The sequence below is a fragment of the Hordeum vulgare genome, chromosome 3H (genome assembly GCF_904849725.1).
Source record: "Hordeum vulgare subsp. vulgare chromosome 3H, MorexV3_pseudomolecules_assembly, whole genome shotgun sequence".
Classification (NCBI taxonomy): Eukaryota; Viridiplantae; Streptophyta; class Magnoliopsida; order Poales; family Poaceae; genus Hordeum; species Hordeum vulgare.
This window is the reverse complement of record NC_058520.1, coordinates 404,639,450-404,661,316: the sequence shown is the minus strand read 5'-3', so window position 1 is coordinate 404,661,316 and position 21,867 is coordinate 404,639,450.

The following is a 21,867-nucleotide window of genomic DNA, read 5'->3' as shown; positions in this document are numbered from 1 at the left end:
CGGCAGCGCGACGGTGCTCCGGTGGTGGTGATGATCTACTCCTGCAGGGCTCCGCCCGAGCTCCGCAGAAATCCGATCTAGAGGTAAAACTACGTGGTATAGGTTTGAGTTGCACGTGGCAAAGTTGTGTCTCGAAAGCCCTAAAACCACCAATATATATAGGAGGAGGGGAGGGGCTAGCCTTGGGGCTCAATGAGTGCCTTGGTGCTCCCACCGAAGGGAGGAGGTGGACTCCCACCCCAATTCGGTTTGGCGGAAGGAGTCCACTCCTTCCTTGCCACCTCCCTCTTTCCTTTTTTTTTCCTTTGGTGTTTTTCCACTTGTGGCGCCATGGCCCTATTGGGCTGGACTCACCAGCCACTAAGGGCTAATGCGCCACCCTAGGGTCACTGGGCTCTCTCCTGGGTGGCTGGGCCCCTCCCGGTGAATACCCGGAACCCATTCATCACTCCCGGTACACTGTCGGTAATGCCCGAAACTTTCCGGTGACCAAATGAAACCATCCTATATATCATTCTTCGTCTCCGAACCATTTCGGAAACCCTCGTGACGTCCGTGATCTCATCCGAGACTCCGAACAACATTGGTAACCACACATATAACTCAACTATACTAAAACATCATCGAACCTTAAGTGTACAGACCCTGCGGGTTCGAGAACTATGTAGACATGACCCAAGACACTCCTTGGTCAATATCCAATAGAGGGACCTGGATGCCCATATTGGATCCTACATATTCTCCGAAGATCTTATTGGTTGAACCTGAGTTCCAAGGATTCATATAATCCCGTATGTCATTCCCTTTGTCCTTCGGTATGTTACTTGCCCGAGATTCGATCGTCGGTATCCGTATACCTATTTCAACCTCGTTACCGGCAAGTCTCTTTACTCGTTCCGTAATACAAGATACCGTGACTTACACTTAGTCACATTGCTTGCAAGGTTTATTTGTGATGTTGTATTACCGAGTGGGCCCCGAGATACCTCTCCATCACACGGAGTGACAAATCCCAGTCTTGATCCATACTAACTCAACGGACACCTTCGGAGATACCTGTAGAGCATCTTTATAGTCACCCAGTTACGTTGCGACGTTTGATACACACAAGGTATTCCTACGATGTTAGTGAGTTATATGATCTCATGGTCATAGGAATAAATACTTGACACACAGAAAACAATAGCAACAAAATAACACGATCATATGCTACTTTATAGTTTGGGTCTAGTCCATCACACGATTCTCCTAATGATGTGATCCAGTTATCAAGTGACAACACTTGTATATGGTCAGAAAACCTTGACCATCCTTGATCAACTGGCTAGCTAACTTGAGGCTTTCTAGGGACCTTGTTTTGTCTATGTATCCACACATGTATCTATGTTTTCATTCAATACAATTATAACATGGATAATAAACGATTATCTTGAAACAGGAAATATAATAATAACTATTTTATCATTGCCTCTAGGGCATATTTCCAAGAGTCTCCCACTTGCACTAGAGTCAATAATATAGTCCTCACATCGCCATGCGATTTACATTGTAATAAATCTAACACCCATACAGTTCTGGTGTTGATCATGTATTGCCCATGGAAGAGGTCTAGTCAGCGGATCTGCTACATTCAGATCTCTATGCACTTTGCAAATATTTACGTCCTCTCCTTCGACGTAGTCGCGGATGAGGTTGAAGCGTCGTCTGATGTGCCTGGTCTTGTTGTGAAACCTTGGTTCCTTTGCTAAAGCAACGTCACCAATGTTGTCACATAACAGAGTTATTGGATTTAGTGCACTCGGCACAACTCTAAGATCCGTCATGAACTGCTTCATCCAGACACCCTCCTTAGGTGCCTCCGAGGCAGCCATGTACTCCACTTCACATGTAGAATCTGCTACGACGCTTTGCTTAGAAGTGCACTAGCTTACCGCACCCCCATTAAGAATAAATACGTATCCGGTTTGAGAATTAGAGTCATCTGGATCAGTGTCAAAGCTTGCGTCGACGTAACCCTTTACGATGAGCTCTTCTTCACCTCCACAAACGAGAAACATTTCCTTAGTCCTTTTCAGGTACTTCAGAATATTATTGACCGCCGTTCAGTGATCCACTCCTGGATTACTTTGAAACCTGCCTGCCATACTTATGGCCAAGCTCACGTCTAGTCTAGGGCACATCATTGCATACATGATAGAACCTATGGCTGAAGCATAGGGGACAGATGACCCACAAGTATAGGGGATCAATCGTTGTCCTTTAGATAAGTAAGAGTGTCGAACCCAACGAGGAGCAGAAGGATCTGACAAGTGGTTTTCAGCAAGGTAAAATCTGCAGGCACTGAAATTGTCGGTAACAAGTGATTGTGTGGTGAGATGATTCGTAGCAAGCAACAAGTAAAAAAAGTAGCAACGGTGCAGCAAAGTGGCCCAATCCCTTTTGTAGCAAGGGACAAGCCTGGACAAAGTCATATAGGAGGAAAAACGCTCCCGAGGACACACGTGAATTTCTGTCATGCTAGTTTTCGTCATGTTCATATGATTCACGTTCGTTACTTTGATAGTTTGATATGTGGGTGGACCGGCGCTTGGGTACTGCCCTGATGTCGGCTGTGCTACTGCAACAAAAGACCTTCCAATGGCGCCAGAAATAGGTGTGTCGACGGCACCAGGAAACCTTCTGCTACGGCTACGCCTTAAGGGACTTCCTAGGCAAATATGCAAAGGATTTCCCCCGTGGCCTTGGAGCCTTGCATTGGTGTTCCCTCGAAGCGGAAAGGGTGATGTAGCGCAGCGATGGTAAGTATTTCCCTCAGTTTGAGAACCAAGGTATCGATCCAGTGAAGGAGTATCACAAGAGCCTGCACAAACACAAAAAACCTGCTCCCAACGCTATGAAGGGGTTGTCAATCCCTTATAGATTGTCCGCCAAGTGAGAAATGATAGCAACAAACTAACAAAGCAAAGTAAAAGCGGAGGTGTAAACGATAGATGTGAATAGACCCGGGGGCCGTAGTGTTTACTAGTGGCTTCTCTCATGAAAGCAAGTAGACGGTGGGTGAACGAATTACTGTCGAGCAATTGATAGAACCGCGCAAAGTCGTGACGATATCTATGGAAATGATCATATCTATAGGCATCACGTCCAAAACAAGTAGACCGATACTTTCTGCATCTACTACTATTACTCCACACGTCGACCGCTATCCAGCATGCATCTAGTGTATTAAGTCCAAAAGAACAGAGTAACGCCTTGAGCAAGATGACATGATGTAGATGGACAATCTCATATCAACAACAGAGCCCATCTTGTTACCCTTGATGGCAACTACTCAATGTGTGACTTGCTGCCCCTACTGTCACTGGGAAAGGTCACCACTTGGTAAGAACCCAAAACCAAGCACTTCTCCCATTGCAAGAATCATAGATCTAGTTGGCCAAACAAAACCCAAGACTCGGAGAGACTTACAAGGATATCAAATCATGCATATAAGAAATCAGCAAAGACTCAAATATATATCATAGATAATCTGATCACAAATCCACAATTCATCGGATCTCGACAAACACACCGCCAAAGAAGATTACATCGGATAGATCTCCATGAAGATCATGGAGAACTTTGTATTGAAGATCCAAGAGAGAGAAGAAGCCATCTAGCTACTAACTACGGACCCCTAGGTCTGAAGTGAACTACTCACGAGTCATTGGAAGGGCGATGATGATGATGAAAAAGCCCTCCAACTCCAAAGTCCCCTCCGGCAGGGCGCCGGGAAGGGTCTCCAGATAATATCTCGCGGAAACGGAAGCTTGCAGCGGCGGAAAAGTATTTTCGAGGCTCCCCTTATTTTTGGTGTATTTTAGGTAATATATAGGCCAAAGATTTAGGTCAGGGGGCGCTCAGGGAGGCCAGAAGCCCTGCCACCGCCGCCTCCCCTGGTGGCGGAGTGGGGGCTTGTGGGCTCCCTGGAGCCCTCCTAGCTTGGCCCACAGGCCCCCTGATCTTCTTCCATTCGGGAAAAAATCATTTCGGGGATTTTATTCCGTTTGGACTCCGTTCCAAAATCAGATCTGAAAAGAGCCAAAAACACAGAAAGAAACAGGAACTGACACTTACCACTGAATTAATAAGTTAGTCCCAAAAAATTATATAATAGGTACATAAAACATCCAAAGATGACAAGATAACAACATGAAACCATCAAAAATTATAGATACGTTTGAGACGTATCATGCCCTTACTTGGACAAGCATCCCACTTATGATTAACCGCTCTTGCAAGCATCCGCAACTACGAAAGAAGAATTAAGACAAAGTCTAACATAGCATTAAACTAGTGGATCCAAATCAACCCCTTACAAAGCAACGCTTAAACTAGGGTTTAAGCTTCTGTCACTCTGGCAACCCATCATCTACTTACTACTTCCCAATGCCTTCCTCTAGGCCCAAATAATGGTGAAGTGTTATGTAGTCGACGTTCACATAACACCACTAGAGGAAAAACAACATACAACACATCAAATTACCGAACGAATACCAAATATACATGACTACTATTAGCATGACTTATCCCATGTCCCCAGGAACAGAAGTAACTACTCACAAAGCATAATCATATTCATGACCAGAGAGGTAATGAGTAGCATCAAAGATCTGAACATAAACTCTTCCACCAAGTAATCCTACTAGCATCAACTACAAGGAGTAATTAACACTACTAGCAACCTTACTAGTACCAATCAGAGTCGCAGACGGAGATTGGTTACAAGAGATGAACTAGGGTTTGGAGATGAGATGCTGCTGATGAAGATGTTGTTGCTGATGAGTCCCCTCCGATGAGAGGAGTGTTGGTGATGATGATGGCGACGATTTCCCCCTCTGGGAGGGAAGTTTCCCTGGCACGATCGTCCTGCCGGAGCTCTAGATTGGTTCTGCTCAAGTTCCGCCTCGTGGCGGCGGCGAATCCACGAAAAAGCTCCTCCCTGATTTTTTTCTGGACGAAACCCTTCATATAGCAAAAGAGGGGGCCCAGTGGGCCAGTAGGCTGCCCACAAGCCCCCTGGGCGCGGCCAGGGGGGGGGGGGGTGGCCGCGGCAAGCAGGCTTGTGGCCACCTGCTGGCTCCCCTGTGGCGCTTCTTCGGCCCATTATTTTTTATAAATCCGGAAAAAGTCCTCGTTGATTTTTACGGCGTTTGGAGTTGCGCATAATAGGTATCTCAACCTTGCTCCTTTTTCAGGCCAGAATTCCAGCTGCCGGCATTCTCCCTCTTCATGTAAACCTTGCAAAATAAGAGAGAAAAGGCATAAGAATTGTACCGTGAAGTGAAATAACAGCCCAAGAAGCAATAAATATCAACATGAAAACATGATGCAAAATGGACGTATCAACTCCCCCAAGCTTAGACCTCGCTTGTTCTCAAGCGAAAGCCTAGCTCAATAAATATGTCCACATGTTTAGGGAGAGAGGTGTCAACAAAACAAGATATGAACATGCGTGCATCATGATCATGATCAGAACAACAATACCAACATATAATCTCTCATGCTAAAGTGATAATTCCTTCACAAAGTAAAGCATAGATCAAGAACCTTACCGAGAAGTAACAACCGATAGCCTTTAGTCATTGAAGCAATTGCAATTTATCACAACATCAGAAAGAGTCAAATAAGAGCTTGTAAAGCAAATCCACATACTCAATCATTCTTTCGTTCTCTACAATTGCTACAACTCACATGGTACTCATGAGATCAAAGTTTCAGCTGGACACAGAGAAAGATAGGGGCTTATTGTTTTGCCTCCCAACTGCTAACCTCAAGGGTAATGTCAACAATAATAATTCATGAATACTTACCTCCAAGTTGACATATGAATATAGATCTTTCCCAAGCATATGACGTTAGCCAAGATAAAGGCCAAATAGGGAATTGGTGAAGATCACCATGACTCTTTCAAGGGCAAAAAGTAAAGGTACAAGATAGGCCCTTCGCAGAGGGAAGCAGAGGTTGTCATGCGCTTTTGAGGTTTGGATGCTTGTCCTCTTAGTGCGGAGGAACGTCACTTTATATTGCCTCCTGTGATAAAGAACTTTATTATGCAGTCTGTCGCTTTTATGTCTTCCTCATTATAGGTTTGTACAAAGCTTACTTTCCACACACTAATAGATCATACATATTAGAGAGCAATTTCTATTGCTTGCACCGATGACAACTTACTTGCGGGATCTTATTCAATCCATAGGTAGGTATGGTGGACTCACATGGCAAAACTGGGTTGATGGTTTATGGATGCACAAGTAGTATCTCTACTTAGCGCGGGAGGTTTGGCTAATGTGAGGTGGAAGCAATCGTCACATGCTAAGGGATCTCTAATCGTATAACATTGTTCGGAGTCAAGAAAACACAATTCATTATGTTGTCTTCCTTGTCCAACATCTACTTCTAGGCATGCAATAGTTTAGTGAGTGTTCACAATCATAGATGGTGTCAGAGATGATATATTTATATGTGAACCTCTCCTTCTTTATCACTTCTTATTAATTGCAAGCATGACCAAGGTCTACATTTGCCTACCCTCAACAAGTTTTAATCCTAATTCTTTTTATATGTGAAGCCATCACTTCCCATAAGATCATTACATGATCTTTCATGCTTTTGTTCTATTCTCACTCTTTTGATCATGGCAAGAGGCAAAGCCCTTCAACTAAGACACTCTTTATTATATGTCTCACGAGCTCGAATACATCGGGGGTGACAGAAAGCAAAACTCAAGACTAAAACACTAAGACTTTTAATCTACTAGAAAAAGAAAAACTGAAAAGGAAAACTAAGACAAAGGTAAAGGAAAAAGATGTGATGGTGATACGATACTGGGGCAACTCCCCCAAGCTTGGCACAAGCCAAGGGGATTGCCTATACCCATGTTTAGTTGTCTTCCTTTGGTGGTGATGGTGGAGGAGTTGTTGCAGAGGTCTTGAGCTTGTTTAATTTCCACTTGAGCATAAAATTCTGCTCCCTCAAATCATCATTTTCCTCTTCAAGCTTCAACACCCTTTGGCATAATTCCTGCTTACTCTCCTGCAAGAAATGAGAAGGGATAAAGAAAGTCTTAGACCTCATCCTGGAGTCAGGGAGGCTCAACTTCTTGAAATCCACATGCGTGTGTCCAGGTTGAGGTAGAGGAGCCTCCTCTTCATCGGAACTTGTTTGTTCCTTCCCCTTCGGATCATACTCTTCTTCCTCATCAGTGGTCCAGCCATAAGGATCCAAGTCCCCATAGACCTTGGGATTAGCAAGGTAATCTGCCACAAAGCTCTCCCCCTCTGAATCTTGAGAAGACATCTTGCCCTAAATCTGCGGCAGAAAACAGGCTCGAAACAAAAAACAGAAGAAATCTGCGTGATGTAGGGGTCAGACCAAACGGGAGTATATATAATGATTTTTTCCAGACCAGAAGGGGTACACCACACGAAAATGGAGTCCGGGAGGCCCACGAGGTGGCCACAAGCCCTCCCGGCGCGGCCAGGGGGTGGGCCCGCGCCGGGCAGGCTTGTTGCCTCCTCGCGCACTTTCCGGACTACTTCCAATTATTGTATTTTTTCAAATATCCAAAATGGAGAAAATTTCCTACTGGAAAAGTTTTGGACTCTGTTTTCTTACCGAATCACATACCTCTTCGTTTTCGGAGTCTCAAACAGGCTGATAAATATCCCTTAGGTATTCTTCCGGAGTTATGGTATTGATAATATTGCTTTCAACATTTATGGGAGTACGTGAGGTATAATACTTGATTCTCTGCCCATTTAAAACCCTCGGACAATTACCTTCCGTGTTGTCGATCTTGATAGCACCGGAACGATATACTTCCTCAACAACATAGGGACCTTCCCATTTAGAGAGAAGCTTGCGTGCAAAGAATCTTAAACGAGAGTTATATAGCAAGACATAATCACCTACATTGAACTCACGCTTTTGTATCCTCTTATCATGCCACCTCTTAACCTTTTCTTTGAACAACTTAGCATTCTCATATGCTTGAGTTCTCCATTCATCAAGCGAGCTAATATCAAATAACCTCTTCTCACCGGGAAGTTTGAAATCAAAGTTGAGCTCTTTGATTGCCCAATAAGCTTTATGCTCTAGCTCAAGAGGTGAATGACATGCTTTCCTGTACACCATTTTGTACGGTGACATGCCCATGGGATTCTTATAGGCAGTTCTATAAGCCCACAGTGCATCATCGAGTTTCTTAGACCAATTCTTTCAAGACCTATTGACAGTCCTTTGCAGAATTAGTTTAATCTCTCTATTTCTTAGCTCTACTTGACCACTGGACTAAGGGTGATAGGGAGACACAATTCTATGGTTGATATCGTACTTAGCAAGCATTTTACGGAAAGCACCATGAATTAAATGTGAACCACCGTCGGTCATTAGGTATCTAGGGACTCCAAATCTAGGGAAAATAACTTCTTTAAGCATCCTGATAGAAGTGTTGTGATCAGCACTACTAGTGGGGATAGCTTCTACCGACTTAGTGACGTAATCAACAGCAACTAGGATATGAGTATACCCCTTGGATTTTGGAAAAGATCCCATATAATCAAAGCCCCAGACATCAAATGGTTCAATGACAAGTGAATAGTTCATATGCATTTCCTGATGTTTACTAATATTACCTATTCTTTGACATTCGTCACAGGACAAGACAAACTTACGGGCATCCTTGAAGAGAGTGGGCCAATAGAAACCTGATTGCAATACCTTGTGCGCAGTTCTATCTCCTGGATGGTGTCCTCCGTAGGCCTCAGAGTGACACTTCTGTAGGATCTGTCCCTGTTCATGATCAGGTACACAATGTCTAATAACACCATCTACTCCTTCATTATAAAGGTGAGGATCATCCCAAAAGCAATGTCTCAAGTCAAAGAAGAATTTCTTGTTTTTTTGGTACGTGAAACTAGGTGGTATATATTTGGAAACGATATAGTTTGCATAATCAGCATACCACGGTGCACTACGTGAAGCATTGATGACATTTAGTTGCTCACCGGGAAAGCTATCATCATTAGGTTGTGGGTCATCAAGAACGTTCTCCAACTTAGACAAGTTATCTGCTACTGGGTTATCATCACCCTTTCTGTCAACAACGTGCAAATCAAATTCTTGTAGCAAGAGAACCCATCTGATAAGTCTAGGTTTAGCTTCTTTCTTATCCATGAGGTACTTAATAGCAGCATGATCAGTGTGAATAGTGACTTTGGAATCAACTATGTAAGACTTGAACTTTTCACATGCAAACACGACTGCTAAAAATTCCTTCTCCGTAGTAGCATAGTTTCTTTAGGCACTGTCTAGAGTTCTACTAGCGTAGTGAATAACATTCAACTTCTTATCGACTCTTTGCCCTAGAACAACACCAACAGCATAATCACTAGCATCACACATGATTTCAAAAGGTAAGTTCCAATCAGGTGGTTGAACAATAGGTGCAGTTATCAAAGCCCTCTTAAGTATTTCAAAGGCTTCCTCACAATCATCGTCAAAAACAAAAGGAATATCCTTTTGAAAGAGATTGGTAAGAGGCCTAGAAATCTTAGAGAAATCTTTAATGAACCTTCCATAGAAACCAACATGACCAAGAAAACTTCTTATACCTTTGATATCTGTGGGGTATGTCATTTTCTCAATTGCATCAACCTTAGCCTTATCGAATTCAATACCTCTTTCAGAAATTGTATGTCCTAAGACGATGCCTTCATTAACCATAAAGTGGCACTTTTCCGAATTAAAAACAAGATTGGTGTCTTTACATCTCTGTAAGACTCGATCAAGGTTGCTGAGGCAATCATCAAAAGAAGACCCGTAAACAGAAAAGTCATCCATGAAAACCTCGACAATCTTTTCACAAAAGTCAGCGAATATAGCCATCATACATCTTTGAAAGGTGGCAGGTGCATTACATAAGCCAAAAGGCATACGTCTATAAGCAAAGGTACCGAAAGGGCAGGTGAAAGTGGTTTTCTCCTGATCAGATTGTGCAACTGGTATTTGTGAGAAACCAGAATAACCGTCTAGAAAGCAGAAGTGTGTGTGTTTAGACAGTCTTTCTAGCATTTGGTCGATAAAAGGCAAAGGGTAATGATCTTTCCTAGTAGCTTTATTCAATTTCCTAAAATCGGTCACCATCCTATAGCCAGTAATAATCCTCTGTGGGATCAATTCATCCTTATCATTAGGGACAACGGTAATGCCTCCCTTCTTAGGGACGCAGTGCACCGGACTCACCCAATCGCTATGAGCAACGGGATAGATAATACCCACTTCCAGGAGCTTTAGCATTTTTTTCTTACTACTTCTTTCATCTTAGGATTCAATCTCCTTTGATGATGAGCAACTGGTTTGAAATCAGGACCGGTTTTAATCTTGTGCTGGCATAGAGTAGGACTAATGCCCTTAAGATCATCAAGGGTATATCCAATGGCAACACGGTGCTTCCTCAGAGTTTTTAGTAATTTCTTTTCTTCATGCTCTGAGAGGCTAGCACTAATTATGACAAGATATATCTCTTTTTATCAAGATAAGCATACTTAAGAGTATCTGGCAATTGTTTAAGCTCGAACACAGGATCACCCTTTGGTAGGGGTGGACCCCCAAGCAGTTCAACACGCAAGTTATTCTTAAGAATAGGATATTGTTCTAAGACAACTCTATCTATCTCATCCCTTTCATCCATATGCATATCATTTTCATGCTCAAGCAAGTATTGCTCTAAGGGATCAGTAGGAGGCACGCCAATAGAGGCTAAGGCAATAGTTTCATCCCTACCAGGCAACTCTTTTTCATGAGGTTGTCTACCAAACTTGGAGAAATTGAACTCATGTGGCACACCTTCAAAGCCAACAGTGACAGTTTGCTTCTCATAATCAATATGAGCATTGACGGTATTGAGAAAAGGTCTACCAAATATAATGGGACAAAAGCTATCTTGTGCAGTAGCAAGAACGAGGAAATCAGTAGGATACTTCGTTTTACCACACAAGACTTCAACATCGCTAACAATTCTCACACGGCAGATAGTATCTCTATTGGCAAGCTGAATAGTGACATCAATAGGCTCTATCTCAACAGGTGCAATATCGTCTTTGAGTTCATCATATAAGGATTGAGGTATTGCACTAACATTAGCACCCACGTCACATAAACCATGATAGCAATGATCTCCTATCTTAACAGAAACAACAGGCGTGCCAACAACAGGCCTATGTTTGTCTCTAGCGTGAGGTTTAGCAATTCTAGCAGCATCTTCATAGAAGTGAATATTATGTCCCTCAACATCGTCGGATAGAAGATCTTTGATAATAGCAATGCTAGGTTCAACTCTAATTTTCTCAGGGGGTGTAGGTGTTCTAATAAGCCTCTACGTATCATAGTTGAAGCTTTAGAATGATCCTTCATCCTAACAGGGAAAGGTGGTTTCTCAGTGTAAGCACTGGGAACAATAGGATCATTATAGGCAATGACTCTCTCTTCAACTGGAGTGGGTTTAACTACATTTACTTCTAAAGGAGGAGGATATTTGAACCACTTCTCTTTGGGGGGATCAATATGGGCAACAAAGGATTCACACAATGAAGCTACTATCTCAGAGTCAAGTCCATACCTAGCGCTAAAGTCACAAAAAGTATTTGTCTCAACAAAGGATTTAACGCAATCAAACGTGAAATTCATACCTGACTCCTTACCTTCTTCAAGCTCCCAATCTTCAGAGTTGCGTTTAATTCTCTCCAATAAATTCCATTTGAAGTCAATATCTCTCTTCATAAAAGAACCGGTACAAGAAGTGTCAAACATGGTGCGATCATATTGAGAAAGCCGAGCATAGAAGTTCTGAATGATAATTTCTCTCGAGAGCTCATGATTGGGGCATGAATATAACATTAATTTAAGCCTCCCCAAGCTTGAGCGATGCTTTCTCTGTCACGAGGCCAAAAATTATAAATATAATTCCGATCACGATGGACTAAATGCATAGGATAAAACTTTTGATGAAATGCCAATTTCAACCGATTGTAGTCCCATGATCCAGTATCATCACATAGCCTATACCATGTCAACGCCTTATCCTTCAAAGATAAAGGAAAGACCTTCTTCTTGAACTCATCCTCGGGCAAACCTGCAAGCTTAAATAAACCACAAACTTCATCTACATAGATTAGATGCAAGTCTCAATGTGATGTTCCATCTCCTGTAAAAGGATTAGCCAGCAGTTTCTCAAGCATACCCGAGGGAAATTCAAAGCAAATATTTTCAGTAGGTGCAGAAGGTTGAGGAGCACCTCTCTGTGCTTCCGTTCGAGGTGAAGATACCCCGAACAAGCCCCTCAAAGGATTAGTATCCATAGTGACAAGCGACAATAAATTTCAGCACACTATATGAATGTTTCCTTACCAAGTTCCACTTACCAAAGGCGCTTCATTCCCCGGCAACGGCGCCAGAAAAGAATCTTGATGACCCACAAGAATAGGGGATCAATCGTAGTCCTTTCGATAAGTAAGAGTGTCGAACCCGACGAGGAGCAGAAGGATCTCACAAGTGGTTTTCAGCAAGGTAAAATCTGCAAGCACTGAAATTGTCGGTAACAAGTGATTGTGTGGTGAGATGATTCGTAGCAAGCAACAAGTAACAAAAGTAGCAACGGTGCAGCAAAGTGGCCCAATCCCTTTTGTAGCAAGGGACAAGCCTGGATAAAGTCTAATAGGAGGAAAAACGCTCCTGAGGACACACGGGAATATCTGTCATGCTAGTTTTCATCATGTTCATATGATTCGCGTTTGTTACTTTGATAGTTGTATATGTGGGTGGACCGGCGCTTGGGTACTGCCCTTACTTGGACAAGCATCCCACTTATGATTAACCCCTCTCGCAAGCATCCGCAACTACGAAAGAAGAATTAAGACAAAGTCTAACCATAGCATTAAACTAGTGGATCCAAATCAACCCCTTATGAAGCAACACATAAACTAGGGTTTAAGCTTCTGTCACTCTAGCAACCCATCATCTACTTACTACTTCCCAATGCCTTCCTCTAGGACCAAATAATGGTGAAGTGTTATGTAGTCGACGTTCACATAACACCACTAGAGGAAAAACAACATACAACACATCAAATTACCGAACGAATACCAAATTCACATGACTACTATTAGCATGACTTATCACATGTCCTCAGGAACAAAAGTAACTACTCACAAAGCATAATCATATTCATGACCAGAGAGGTAATGAGTAGCATCAAAGATCTGAACATAAACTCTTCCACCAAGTAATCCAACTAGCATCAACTACAAGGAGTAATTAACACTACTAGCAACCTTACTAGTACCAGTCGGAGTCGCGAGACGGAGATTGGTTACAAGAGATGAACTAGGGTTTGGAGATGAGATGGTGCTGATGAAGATGTTGATGGTGATGAGTCCCCTCCGATGAGAAGAGTGTTGGTGATGACGATGGCGACGATTTCCCCCTCCGGGAGGGAAGTTTCCCCGCCAGGATCGTCCTTCCGGAGCTCTAGATTGGTTCTACTCAAGTTCCGCCTCGTGGCACCGACGAATCCACGAAAAAGCTCCTCCCTGATTTTTTTCTGGACGAAACCCTTCATATAGCAGAAGAGGGGGGCCAGTGGGCCAGCAGGCTGCCCACAAGCCACCTGGGCGCGGCCAGGGGGATGGCCGTGCCAAGCAGGCTTGTGGCCACCTGCTGGCGCCCCTCTGGCACTTCTTCGGCCCAGTATTTTTTATAAATCCGGAAAAAAATCCTCGGTGATTTTTACGGCGTTTGGAGTTGCGCATAATAGGTATCTCAACTGTTCTTCTTTTTCAGGCCAGAATTCCAGCTGCCGGCATTCTCCCTCTTCATGTAAACCTTGCAAAATAAGAGAGAAAAGGCATAAGAATTGTACCGTGAAGTGAAATAACAGCCCAAGAAGCGATAAATATCAACATGAAAACATGATGCAAAATGGACGTATCAGGGACGAAACTTATTTGTTCTCTATCTTCCGCAGTTGCTGGGCACTGAGTCTTACTCAATTTTATACCTTGTAACACTGGCAAGAACCCCTTCTTGGACTGTTCCATTTTGAACTTCTTCAAAACTTTATCAAGGTATGTGCTTTGTGAAAGTCCTATCAGGCGTCTCGATCTATCCCTATAGATCATAATGCCTAGAATGTAAGGAGCTTGTCCTAGGTCCTTCATAGAGAAAATTTTATTCAAGTAATCCTTTACGCTCTCCAAAAACTCCACGTTGTTTCCAATCAGCAATATGTCATCCACATATAATATTAGAAACGCCACAGAGCTCACACTCACTTTCTTGTAAATACAAGATTCTCCAACGACTTGTATAAACGCAAATGCTTTGGTCACCTCATCAAAGCGCTTATTCTAACTCCGAGATGCTTACCCCAGTCCATAAATGGATCGCTGGAGCTTGCATACTTTGTTAGCATTCTTTGGATCGACAAAACCTTCGGGTTGCATCATATACAACTCTTCCTTAAGAAAACTGTTAAGGAACGCCGTTTTGACATCCATCTGCCAGATTTCATAATAAAAAAATGCAGCTATTGCTAACATGATTCAGACGGGCTTAAGCATCGCTACCGGTGAGAACGTCTCATCGTAGTCAACTCCTTGAACTTGTGAAAAACCCTTTGCCACAAGTCGAGATTTATAAACGGTCACATTACCGTCCGCGTCCGTCTTCTTCTTAAAGATCCATTTGTTCTGAATAGCCTTGCGGCCTTCAGGTAATACTTCCAAAGTCCACACTTTGTTTTCATACATAGATCCTATCTCGGACCTCATGGCCTCCAGCCATTTGTTGGAATCTGGGCCCACCATTGCTTCTTCATAATTCACAGGTTAATTGTTGTCTAACAACATGATTGATAAGACAGGATTACCGTACCACTCAGGAGTAGTACGTGATCTTGTCGACCTGCAAGGTCCGATAGGAACTTGATGCAAAGTTTCATGATCATCATCATTAACTTCCTCCTCAACCGATGTTGCTTAGACAGAGGTTTACCCTACCCTGCGCCACCATCTAGAGGGATTAGAGGTTCGACAACCGCATCAAGTTCGATATTCCTCCCACTCAATTCTTTCGAGAGAAACTCCTTCAAAAGAAAAGCTTCGTTCTTAGCAACAAACACTTTGCCCTCGGATTTGAGATAGAAGGTGTACCCAACTGTCTCCTTTGGGTAACCTATGAAGACACACTTTTCCGCTTTGGGTTCCAGCTTTTCAGGCTGAAGCTTTTTGACATAAGCATCACATCCCCAAACTTTAAGAAACGACAATTTGGTCTTTTGCCATACCACAGTTCGTATGGTGTCATCTCAACGGATTTTGATGGTGCCCTATTTAAAGTGAATGCAGTTGTCTCTAATGCATAACCTCAAAACGATAACGGCAAATCGGTAAGAGACATCATAGATCGCACCATTTCTAACAAAGTACGATTACAACGTTCGGACACACCATTACGATGTGGTGTTCCAGGCGGTGTCAACTGTGAAACAATTCCACATTGTCTTAAGTGAGCACCAAACTCGAAACACAGGTATTCACCCCCACGATCAGAAGGTAGGAACTTGATATTCTTGTTATGATGATTTTCAACTTCACTCTGAAATTGCTTGAACTTCTCAAATGTTTCAGACTTGTGCTTCATCAAGTAGATATATCCATACCTACTCAAATTGTCAGTGAAGGTGAGAAAGTAATGATATCCATCGCGCGCCTCCACACTCATTGGACCGCACACATCGGTCTGTATGATTTCCAACAAGTCACTTGCACGCTCCATTGTTCCAGAGAACGGAGTCTTACTCATCTTGCCCATGAGGCATGGTTCGCACGTGTCAAGTGATTCAAAATCAAGTGACTCCAAAAGCCCATCAGAATGGAGTTTCTTCATGCGCTTTACACCAATATGACCTAAGCGGCAGTGCCACAGAAACATGGCGCTATCATTGTTAACTCTACATCTTTTGGTCTCAATGTTATGTATATGTGTATCATCACTATCAAGATTCAATATGAACAATCCTCTCACATTGGGTGCATGACCATAAAAGCTATTACTCATAGAAATAGAACAACCATTATTCTCTGACTTAAGCGAGTAACCGTCTCGCAATAAACAAGATCCAGATATAACGTTCATGCTTGCAGGCACTAAATAACAATTATTTAAGTTCATAACTAATACTGATGGTAACTAAAGTGAGACTGTGTCGACGACGATTGCATCAACCTTGGAACCATTTCCCATGTGCATCGTCACTTCATCGTTCGCCAACCTTCGTTTATTCCGTAGTTCCTGCTTCGAGTTGCAAATATGAGCAACATAGCCGGTATCAAATACACAAGCACTACTACGAGAGTTGGTTAAGTACACATCAATAACATGTATATCGAATATACCTGATTTTTCCTTGGCCGCCTTATTATCAGCCAAATACTTGGGGCAGTTGCGTTTCCAGTGACCCATACCCTTGCAATAATAACACTCTGTTTCAAGCTTAGGTCCATCCTTGGGTTTCTTCGTCGGATTGGCAACAAGCTTGCCGCTCTTCTTGGAGTTACCCTTCTTTCCTTTGCCATTTCTCTTGAAACCAGTGGTCTTATTGACCATCAACACTTGATGCTCTTTCCGGAGTTCTGACTCTCCGACTTTCAACATCGCGAATAACTCTCCGGGTCACTTGTTCATCCCTTGCATGTTAGAGTTCAACAAAAAGCTCTTGTAGCTAGGTGGCAGTGATTGAAAAATTCTGTCAGTGATAGCCTCTTGCGGGAATTCAATCCCCAGCTCAACTAGACGGTTTGAGTACCCAAATATTTTGAGCACATGTTCACTGACAGACAAACTCTCCTCCATCTTGCAAGCATAGAATTTATCGGAGGTCTCATACCTCTCGATCTGGGCGTTCTTCTGAAAGATAAACTTCAACTCCTGGAACATCTCATATGCTCCATGACGCTCAAAACAACGTTGAAGTCCCGGTTCCAAGCCATACAAGACTGCACATTGAACTACTCAGTAGTCCTCCTTACGTGTTAACCAGGCGTTCAAAACATCTTGGCTAGACGTAGTGGGTGGTTCATCTCCTAGTGCAGCATTAAGGACATAATCCTTCTTTCTAGCTTGCAGGAGCAGCTTTAGATTACGAGCACTGTCTACAAAGTGATACGTCTCCAACGTACCTATAATTTTTGATGGTTCCATGCTATTATCTTGTCAAACTTTGGATGTTTTGTATGCATTTTATATCTTTTTTGGGACTAACTTATTAACTCAGTGCCAAGTGCCAGTTCCTGTTTTTTCCGTGTTTTTCACCTTTTTCAGAGGAGAATATCAAACAGAGTCCAAACGGAATAAAAAATACGGAGGAAGCTTGAGAACCAAGGCAAAGGCTCCTAGGGGAGGCCACAAGCCCCCTAGCTGCGGCCTGGGGGGGCGTCTAGCACGCTTGTGCCCCCCCCCGTGGCTACTTTGCCCTACTTCTTCCGCCTATAAATCCCCGAAAAATCTGAAACCATGGGAGAGAGCCACGAAAATACTTTTCTGCCGCCACAAGCTTCAGTCTCCGCAAGATCCCATCTGGGGCATGTTCTGGTGCCCTATCGGAGGGGGATTCGGACACAGAGGGCTTCTTCATCAACACCATTGCCTCTCCGATGATGCGTGAGTAGTTCACCACAGACCTTCGGGTCCATAGCTAGTACCACGATGGCTTCTTCTCTCTCTTGGATCTTGAATACAAAGTTATCCATGATCTTCATGGAGATCTATCCGATGTAATCTTCTTTTGCGGTGTGTTTGTCGAGATCAGATGAATTGTGGATTTATGATCAGATTATCTATGAATCTTATTTGAGTTTCCTCTGATCTCTTATATGCATGATTTCATATCCTTGTAGTTCTATTCGAGTTGTGGGTTTTGTTTGGCCAACTTGATCTATCATTCTTGCAATGGGAGAAGTGCTTGGTTTTGGGTTCATACCATGCAGTGACCTCACCCAGTGACAGAAGGGGTAGCGAGGCACGCATCGTGTTGTTGCCATCAATAGTAAAAATATGGGGTTTATATCTATTGCATGAATTTATCCCTCTACATCATGTCATCTTGCTTAAGGTGTTACTCTGTTTGTTATGAACTCAATACACTAGATGCATGCTGGATAGCGGTCGATGTGTGGAGTAATAGTAGTAGATGCAGAAAGTATCGGTCTACTTGTCTCAGACGTGATGCCTATATGTATGATCATTGCCTTAGATATCGTCATGACTTTGCGCGGTTCTATCAATTGCTCGACAGTAATTCGTTCACCCACCGTAATATTTGCTATCACGAGAGAAGCCTCTAGTGAACACTATGGCCCCCAGGTCTACTTCACATCATATTTTCAGCTCTACACTTTCACTTTGTTGCACTTTCCGCCTTCAGATCTCACGTTGCAGTTAACCGTGAAGGGATTGACAACCCCTTTGTAGCGTTGGGTGCAAGTTTGCTGTTTTTGCGCAGGTACTTTGGAGACTTGCCTTGATACTCCTACTGGATTGATATCTTCGTTCTCAAACTGAGGGAAATACTTACTGCTACTGTGTTGCATCACCCTTTCCTCTTGAAGGGAAAAACCAATGCAAGCTCAAGAGGTAGCAAGAAGAATTTCTGGCGCCGTTGCCGGGGAGGATCTAGTCAAGAATGGACTCCCATCAACGTGCCAATTTCCGGCGCCGTTGCCAGGGAGCATCAAGTCAAGAATAGTCTTCCTCCTACGTGTCAATTTCTGGCACCGGGGACTGTTCTAAGTGAAGCTTATCCTAGTATCTGTCGCAAACTCATCTCTTGCATTTACTTTTTTGCCTCTCGTTTTCCTCTCCCCCACTTCTGAAAACAAAAATTTACAAAAATATTTGCCTTTTTCGTTCGCCCTTTTCTTTTTCTTGTTTTCTGTTCGCTTGTGTGCTTGACTTGCTTGCTGAAGTCACCATGACTGAAAACACCAAACTTTGTGACTTCACGAATACTAATAATAATGATTTTATTAGTACTCCGATTGCTCCCGCCACTAGTGCAGAATCATATGAAATCAATGCTGCTTTGCTGAATCTTGTTATGAAAGAGCAATTCTCCGGCCTTCCTAGCGAAGATGCCGCATCCCATCTTAATACCTTCATTGAGTTATGCGATATGCAAAAGAAGAAATATGTGGATAATGACGTGATTAAATTGAAGCTATTTCCGTTCTCATTGCGAGATTGAGCAAAAACTTGGTTTTAATCTTTGCCCCAAAATAGTATTGATTCTTGGATCAAGTGCAAAGATGCTTATATATCCAAGTATTTTCCACCGGCTAAGGTTATCTCTCTCCGTAATGATATCATGAATTTTAAGCAACTAGATCATGAACATATTGCACAATTTGGGAGAGAACGAAATTGATGATTAGAAATTGTCCCGCTCATGGCTTGAGTCTTTGGATGATTATACAAATCTTCTATGCTGGTTTGAATTTTGCTTCTAGAAATATCTTGGATTCCGCTTCTGGTGGAACTTTCATGGAAATCACATTAGGAGAAGCCACAAAACTCCTAGACAATATAATGACAAACTATTCCCAATGGCACACTGAAAGGTCACCTACTAGTTAAAAAGTGCATGCTATAGAAGAAATTAACTCGTTGAGTGCTAAGATGGATGAGTTAATGAAATTGTTTGCTAGTAAAGGTGCTCCATTAGATCCAAACGATATGCCTTTGTCTTCCTTGATTGAGAGTGGCAATGAGAGCTTGGACGTTAATTTTGTTGGTAGGAATAATTTTGGCCACAACAATGCTTTTAGAGCTAACTATATTCCTAGGCCTTTTCCTAGTAATCCCTCTAATAACTTTGTCAATTCCACAACAATGCTCATGGAAATTGCAATAAATTGCCCTCTGATTTAGAGAGTAATATTAAAGAGTTTATCAACTCGCAAAAGATTTTGAATGCTTCTATAGAAGAAAAACTACTCAAAAGAGATGTCTTGGCTAGGACCATTGATAGAATATCTCTTGATATTGATGCTTTGAAAGTGAGATGTGCTCCTCCCAAGATCAATATGGATGAAACTTTGAAAGCTATGTGTGTTTCCATGAATGAGAGTAAAGAAAGAACCGCCCAAATTCATGCTAGACATGAATGGCTTAAAAAGGTGTGCTCTCGTGATTAGAATCACGAAGATCTTAAAGTGCTTGGTGTGACTCCTATTGAATCCTTGTTTTCTAATGTCAAACCTAATGATGATGGGGCTGGATATGAATCCGCTTTGGTTGAGAAACACCCCAATGATTCGGAGTCTATCTATCTTGATGCTAAAAGCATTGAAAGTGGAGTAGAGGATATCAAAACTTTGAGTAGTAATAAAATTACTACTTTGGATTTCAAGGAATTCAATTTTGATAGTTGCTCTTTGATTGAATGTATTTCTTGATGCAATCCATGCTAAGCTCTCCACACGCTTATAGCCAAAACAAAGCCTTTACCGATCATATCGTCGATGCTATGATGAAATCTCTTGAAGAGAAACTTGAGTTGGAAGTTTCTATTCCTAGAAAACTTCAGGATGAGTGGGAACCTACTATCAAAATCAAGACCAAAAACTATGAATGCAATTCTTTGTGTGATTTGGGTGCTAGTGTTTCCGCTATTCCAAAGTCTTTATGTGATGTTCTAGGCTTCAATGAGATTGATGAGTGCTCTCTTAATTTGCATCTTGTGGATTCTACTGTTAAGAAGCCCATGGGAAGGATCAATGATGTTCTTACTATTGCAAATAGGAACTATGTACCGATGGATTTCATTGTGCTTGATATTGATTGCAATCCGACATGTCCTATCATTCTTGGTAGACCTTTCCTAAGGACCATTGGTGTTGCCATCGATATGAAGGAAGGGAATATTAGATTTAAATTTCCATTAAAGAAGGGCATGGAACATTTTCCTAGAAAGAAAATAACATTGCCTTATGAATTCATGATGAGGGCTACTTATGGTTTGAGCACCAAAGACGACGATACGTGATTCTATCGCCTTATGCCTAGCTAAGGGCGTTAAACAATAGCGCTTGTTGGGAGGCAACCCAATGAATTTATCTTTGCTTTTTGCTTTCTGTTTTGTTGTGTCCACACCATCAAAATTCTGTTATGATTGTGTTTTTTGTGTTTCTTTTTGTGTTTGTGCCAAGTAAAACCTTTATGACTAGTTTTGGTGATGGTTCTTTGATCTTGCTGAAAAAGACAGAAACTTTGCGCTCACGAAATTATTTTTCATTCCTATCCAGAAAGAGATTTTGAGTTGATTCTTTTTGCTTCTGGTTTATATGCAAATTTCCCAAATTTTCGTAAGTTTTCAGAATTTTTGAGATAACATAAGTATACGAAGTATACAGATTGCTACACACTGGTCTGTTTTTGATAGATTCTGTTTTTGTTTTGTTGATTGCTTATTTTGATGAAACTATGGATAGTATTGGGGGGTACTAGCCATGGAAAAGTGAGAATACAGTAATATAACACCAACATAAATATAAATCAAGTTTGCTACAGTACCTAAAGAGGTGGTGGTTTGTTTTCTTGTGCTAATGATATCACGAGTTTCTGTTTAAGTTTCGTGTTGTGAAGTTTTCAAGTTTTGGGTGATGTTCTCATGGACAAAGGGATAAAGAGTGGAAATAGCTCAAGCTTGGGGATGCCCAAGGCATACCAAGCCAAATTCAAGGACACCAAGAAGCCTAAGCTTGGGGATGCCCC